The sequence below is a fragment of the Leptonotus elevatus genome, chromosome 12 (assembly GCF_054856555.1).
Source record: "Leptonotus elevatus isolate MCC_2025b chromosome 12, RoL_Lele_1.0, whole genome shotgun sequence".
Classification (NCBI taxonomy): Eukaryota; Metazoa; Chordata; class Actinopteri; order Syngnathiformes; family Syngnathidae; genus Leptonotus; species Leptonotus elevatus.
The window spans coordinates 6,779,583-6,786,764 of NC_141250.1; the positions used below are offsets into that span (position 1 = coordinate 6,779,583).

General features: G+C 39.9%; 1 protein-coding gene across 10 annotated transcripts in view; it reads right to left on the bottom strand.

Moving 5' to 3' along the window:
- Window positions 1-7,182, bottom strand: part of usp9 (ubiquitin specific peptidase 9) — a 67,018-nt gene that overhangs the window by 57,088 nt on the left and 2,748 nt on the right. For 3 of the 10 annotated variants that reach the window (XM_086091290.1, XM_086091288.1, XM_086091281.1), the window contains exon 1: window positions 4,183-4,676. The exons of 1 other annotated variant lie outside the window; for it this stretch is intronic. The gene's annotated coding sequence lies outside the window, so the exon portion shown is untranslated. Of the gene's footprint in view, window positions 1-4,082; window positions 4,677-5,006; window positions 5,162-7,182 lie in introns of those variants that run through there. 6 more of the 10 variants (XM_086091286.1, XM_086091285.1, XM_086091291.1 and 3 more) reach the window with 4 other exon arrangements.

Genomic DNA, 7,182 nt, shown 5'->3' on the forward strand with positions numbered 1-7,182 from the left:
TGTGTGTGTGTATGCTGCATGCACAGTATTTTTTTTGTGTTTAACTCTTTGACCGCCATAAACGTTATAAAACGTTTAGCATAAACCTAGGGAAGGGCGCCGAGGACGTTAAAAGACGTCCCCTATGTTTTTTTTTGGAAACGGGTGCAGGAAAGCCTTTGGCAGCTGTGCTGAAAGTATCAGGCAGATCTGGTTAGTAAAAGACTCGTTTTGGCCCCTAGAGGGCAGCGATGACTCTCTTTGCACAAGGTTGGATGGGCCGCCCACCGTGGGCGTCAGTAGAAGACGTGAGGCGGAGCTAGAGTGTTGAGGAGACAATGGCTGATGAAGCCACAATGGCTGACCAAGCAACCGGTTGCAAGCAGCTCACGCTTGAGCATTTTTTTCAAAGACGGAAAGCATCAATCAATACTAAAAAGCGCATTGATGTCGACGATGATGATGACTCCGAGCTTGACGCCAAAGTTGGAAGCCTTGACGCGACTGTTATGATCACGGAGAATCGAGGAATTTCAATGGGTCGGCATCGACTACTAAATTTCTGGTATTGTGACATCCCTATTTGTGGTAGAGGCAAAAAGTGAGTAAAAAAAACACCCTAAAAGCACACCAGAAAAAAGTCGCTAGATTTGTCGCAAAAAAAAAGTGGGGCTCCATATTGGAAAAACATGCGATAAGCGATATAGTAAATACGCAAATTTAGATATTGCAATATTTGACATGTACCTCAAAAAATGTAATTTTTATTATAATGAAAATATTTTTTGAGGCAAAATAAGCAAGCTCAATGTATTCTTAGTTAACTGTACTTACCCTATAAAATAAGGTTTAACTATTGGATGGTGACGCACATTTAAATTTGCATCTGATTGGTCAAATTCAGATAAAAGAATATAATTCCATACGAAGCTTATTGTATGTCTTTGCGATATGCATATTGCATGGGCCAATTACGAGATAGATATTTTTTCAATATATTGTCCAGCCCTTTGGAAAACCACCAAATTTAGCGAGAAAGTCGCCAAGCGTTTTGCTTGTAAAATTTGAGACAATGGAAGTAATTTTTTCATCTACTCGCACCTGTGCGACCAATAAATTTACTGTATTTTTTATTTAAGTACTACACTTGAATATTTTTTTTTGTTACTTGACAAACTTCTGGTCCAAACTTCAGCCAATTCACCGGTAATGATGTGTAAATGCGTTAACATTTACTTGCTAATATTTACTATACTCATGACAAACGTGTCTTCAGAAACATTACTTTCCTACATACCCCTTTCATCAATAATTGCCAAATGATCAACGGCAACTGCTTTTTGTTTCGTCATTTTAAATAGGATTCATTGATAATCACTTAAGGCCCAGAATCAGTGCTGTGATGCGGGTAAGAATTCATAGCAGTGGCATTGTTAAGTGAGCTATACCAGATGATGCCGCGGACAAATGAATAACCGTACAGATACCATAATGCTACAAAGTGTAGAAAGTTTCAAACTGACGGAGCTTGTGTTTTGTCTTGTTTTGTTCCCACGTTGTTCATCAAATCAATTTAGAACTTTATTCAAAATAATTATTTGATTTTTCACCCTTTTCTTGTGTTGGTTCTGTACAAATGGCACTGACAGACAGCACAAGTGAGATGAGGTCTTCCCAGATAAAGATTCCCAACTGCGGAGGGAATTATCAGAGCCATGCAAGGCACACCTTGTAAATGTTAAAGGGGTCCTCGGTTTACGATATTCCACCTCTACTAGGTTCTGTTTAAAGCAAAAGCGGTTACGGCTCTGGTGTGGCAATTTTGTGGCATTGTCCTACTTTGATGTTGACCAACACAATTGCATTACAAGATACCTCTTATATTTTGTTATAGCATGAACATTTCTGTCCATAATGAGCATACAAAGGGACTAACTACACAAATCTGTCCACAGCAAAAATTTAGCAAACGTGTCACAAAGAAGAAATCAATGATGATTTTTAGACTTGTATTCCTTTTAAACCTCACCGTCAAAGAACACCACGTCGTTGAATGTCATGCAATATCATTTGCCAGGAATTTGTCTAGCTGAGGTATCCAATCAGAGCCAAACCCATGTCACCCAACATTAACCAAATAAATTAAATCCCTTGATTTCTCTGCAAACATAACTTCCATTTAAGTCAGTTTGAAGACTGATTCAGTCATCTTATTCCTTCTTTTAACTAGGGTAGATTTAAAATCTCACTCTTACTTGTGCACCGAAAGAGGTGTGATTGGTCCCTCTGAATCTAATGAATCCTGGCTTGACAGAAATTTGATCAGCCATGATAGTGTATATGATAGTGACCGTGTACATATAGACTTACATTTTAGAGAGACTTCAATAATAAAAAAATTGCTAAAATCATGTTGGCTTTAATTAACCCACATAGACTGATAAGAGACAAGCGGAGATACTGAATACTGCATATCTAGTCATGACTACCCGATGTGTCAGGTGTTGAGATGACAGCATTCACACCTGACCAAGACTGTGCCAGAGTTAACCAAACCTAGTGTGAGGATAGCCTTAGAAAGAAAACATATGCCTAACATGCCTATTTTTTTAATATGTGGAAACACATGCATAAACTTGTCCAATAAAAGGCATTATAAACTAGTAGGTCATGACTGATGTTTTACTTTACACTTTTGGAGCTATGTACTGTACTGTTAATTTAAAGCGTCTGTGTACTGATATGATTTCAGGAGAAGCTAAAATTGCATTATTGATGGGGATTGACATTAATACAGTAGTTTACCCATCATTTTTGCAGTTATATCCTGGATCACCAAATACTAAAGGCCATGCAAGAACCTAAGTAAAAGATGGTTGAAGCCCTCACATGCTAACCATCCTTAGGTGTTGCTAACTCACCTGACATGACATGACAATTAGCACACCACTAAAAGTCCATTCTAGAACAAACTTCATATCGACCGGCCTTTTGGACTGAACCGGCTTTACAACATTCGTGCATTCACACAGCGTTAAGTACGAACCGATAACGAACGTATGCAGCGTCCATTGCGTGGGGGTGGGGGTGGGGGTGGGGGGAGAAACAAGCCCCGTTAATGAATTATGGCAAATGGCTGGCATATTTTACGTAAGCTTTTCAAGGTAGAGGTTAGCGAACGTATAAGGCGATCCACCCAAACAGCCGAGCCTCCATGGAGGCCTTGTCGTCAAGAGCGAATTGCGTCGAGACGTGCAGGCCTCATCATCACTCGGCCCGGCCTGACATTACGTTAACCGCTCCCATAGCATATGCATTGATAAACGAATGACAAGTGGGCCCATTTGGTAAGCGCCCCGCACTACTAACAACGAAGATTGGGTGGGGTTGTGAGGCGTTCCCCGTTGACCAAGTTGTGGTCCCGAGTCGCCATTACCAGTTAGCTTAAGACATGCTAACGATGGTTTAGCCGACGGTGCTAACGTCCCGAGTTGGTGCAGTTAGCTAACCCCGTCCTATTTTGACAAGCACCGAGATCATATGACTCAACATGAAAGCATTTTTTCCAACTTGTATTTAAATCAACTGTTGTGAGGAAGCAGAAGGCCAATGTTTAGTGAATTGATAAAAAGGTATCGGTGTTCGTGAATAATGTAAAGAGCTATAACTGAACACAGGAATCGTCTATTTCCTGAAATTGAACAGAGTTCAGACTTCTTTCATCCAAGTTTTTAACAGACTATCGATATACTTTCAGTCATACCAGACGAAAAGACATCCTTTATAATTTATTATTTAACATATGTTTTGCATTTAGGTTGCGAATACTGATAAGATAAACCATACATTTCTAACGCTGCTAGTCATAACACTTAATAGAAATAATTCAGCTAGTAGACTGTGTCGTCAATTGACGGATAGCTAGCAGTAGCCATCGTCCAGCCAGTAAAACCGGGTGAGTTCGTGGGAACGAACGTGATGTTAGGACAGTGAATTGCATTTTAACCAACTTGACACGTGATTGTACAATCAAAAATCGATAGTTGTGAGTGGGTAACTTGCCAGCAAACCAAAAGCACAAATGACACAATTGCAATAGTTACCTGTGGTCCACTACAGCAGCTGACGCTAGTAACTTACTAGCCGTGCGGCTAACAATCCCCTCTAGCGTTAGCCTACGGAGCTAGTTAGCTAACAACTCACCAGGAATTTGATACGACTTCCCCTCTATTCACCGGTTACATCCAGCCTTGAGCGGCGGTGTCGTCGTTTATTATATAAGCGTGGCCTGGTATTGGTGACGGCTTTTCGCAGGAAACACCGACCCACTGCTAGAAAGATCGCTAATTCAGACGTCTCCCCCTCTTGCTTCTGGGTGTTTTTCCCTGCGTCACCGGCGCAGTCACAGCCCCCTGACTCTCGACCAATTTCTGGGGCTTGTCACTTCGGTCCCAGCAGCAGTCACTCGCACACACAACTTGAATCAGCTCAACATGGCGGAAGCGCAGTCGGGTGCGAGCGGCGCTCCGTTAAAGAAAAAAAAAAGGCAAGACGAGCGAGTGCAAATCCAAAAGCATCGGCCCTCGTTTGTAAGGAGAGATTGCGCCGCAGCCCAGTCAACACAACATCAGCTGAACTGAAAGTGCATTTAACTCCTCCACAGTCTTGATGGCTTAGGGAGTCCGGCTCCGATAAGAGCCAGCTCCGTGGTTTGGCTAAAACTGGACGATGAGCTCAGCACGAAAGATCATCCCCGCCCATCATACGCATATGTTGCATTCAGTTACACGAAAAAAATGACTATTTAGTGTATTTAACAGGTGCGCCCGTAAAGGCGTCCGAAAAGACGGAGGAACCTTGAACTCAACTTATAAAATGGCTGCTGAAACTGTCAAGTGCAAGTGAAACTTCTAGGCTAAGTGAAACTAGCCAGGATGTTTTAACAGTTTTTGATATAATAAATCAAGACCTACTTAGGTCTGAATGTCTGCCCTGTGGTCAATGCGATATTAATATTTGTTATTTACCCGTTAGGCGCCGCAATCCAGCGTTGTATTCGTAGAAAAAAAAATACTGCAAAGCAAAACTTTAGATCCCCGAATAAACTACATTAATCACACTACTAATTCTCCAACTACACGTGTGTTGATACCGGTTAACTGGTAAGGAGCATGTCGTTTGTTCGCATACCCTCGTGTGGTTCAGCGACTACAACAACGATTTATATAAAGGTGCCGTTGCAGAATTCTTTTAAGTCTGTGATGTTCATGTGCGTATCCTCTACGTGTATTCGGTCGATAACATGGACGTGATTGTTGTGTGCTATTACCCCGTAGGCTTATTTATTTGTCAACGGGTTGATAGTAAAATGCTCATTTATATAGGCACACGGACTGTGGTGTTTTATTCACGTGTGGGTAAATAATTTACACAGAAACCGTTAATTAAAAAGCCAAATAATTGTTTTTAAGGTGGTATAGCAGTCGGCTTTTTGTCGTCCGAGGGTAATGGGACGTCGCGCGAACGAATGGGAAGAAAATAAAAAAATACTATAACGCAGTCTTATTTAAAGGCGGACAAAATATTGGACTGGATGCTAAATATTTAATTGACCCTTCTCAATGCGTCACTGTGTTAAATAAATTGTAGTAAGGTCTGCATTTTAAATATCTACACAATTATAAATACTTATGAGCAAAATTTTAAATTTCCATATTACTGAAAAGTAAAAACACCAAAGTGTGTGTGTGTGTGTGTATATATATATATATACACACACACACACACACACATATATCTACAATGCTGACATTGAAAATAATGGACTTGAACAAAAATAATAATATTGTCATTCATTCTTGAACAAAAGTTGTTGATTTAAGAAAAACTCAGATTTCATGGGTGCAAAAGCATGTGAACCGCTCACTTAATTGGACATTGCACCTCCTTTTGCAATACGAATTGCATCCCAACACTTTCTTTAGTGACTTATCAGTCTTTCACATCTACTTTGGGGAAAATTTTGCCTCTCTTCCTGCCAGATGAGAGGTTGAATGGGTGTCTAGCATAAACTGCCCGCTTCAGGTCCCGCGCCACAGTATTTTGAAATAATTCAAGTCAGGATTTTGACTGGGCACATCCAGAACATGCATCTTGTTGTTCTTCAGCCATTCCTTGGTTGTATTGCTGGAATGCTTTGGATTATTGTATGATCCATCTTCTACCAGGCTGTAACTTCACAAAGAACGGCTTCAGGTTATGATCCAGGATTCCACAATATTCCTCTGAATTCATGATTCCTTGGATTATGTGGAATTGTCCAGGTCCTGAGAATGAAAAGCCAGCCCAGAATTTAACATTCTCACCCCCATGATTCACTCTAGGGAGAAGGTTTTTTTGCTGGTATGCAGTGTTGACTTTTTACCAAACATGACTGTTTTAGTTGTGACCAAAACAGTTAAATTTTGGACTCATTTGTCCACAGAAGCGACAAGCTTCAGTGTTGTCCAGGTACTCGCTGGCAAAGTTGAGATGGGCAGCTTTGATCTTTTTTTGTGAGCAGAGGCACCTACCGAGCAAGCCTTCCATTAAAGCCTTGTCGATTGACTTAAAAAAAAAAAAGAACAATGCATTGAATTGATAAAACTATACCTGTTATTTCATATAAAATGTAGTGGTTCAGATTGAACAACAAAATCAGGTTGAAACAATTGGAAAGAGGTTCACAAACTTTTGAGCAGTATTGTATTATATATATATATATATATATATATATATATATATATATATATATATATATATTATATATGTGTGTGTGTGGGGGTGTGTGTGTGGGGGTGTGAGCAGTACCAGAGGAAATCGAAGTAGGGGTGGGATGTTATTGTGTTGCATCACAGGACTGTGGTAATTTTATACATTGGAAGACAGCAGTACATCACAATATTATATTGTATTTTAAATATGTAACTGAAATTGTATAGAACTTGAATTTGTACTGGGGATTGAAAAAAAGAAGAAGCTATTATTGAAAACGGGAAGTAAAAGTTTTTTATTGGGAGCATATATAGGGAGACTAAATGGAGATTCATAATTGTACATATTTGATTTTCATCAGATAGCAGCAATATGAATATTTGATGGTAGTGATCGATTCTGTATCATAAGAGATGAGACAATATTTATTTGCTATACCTCTGAGTTAAG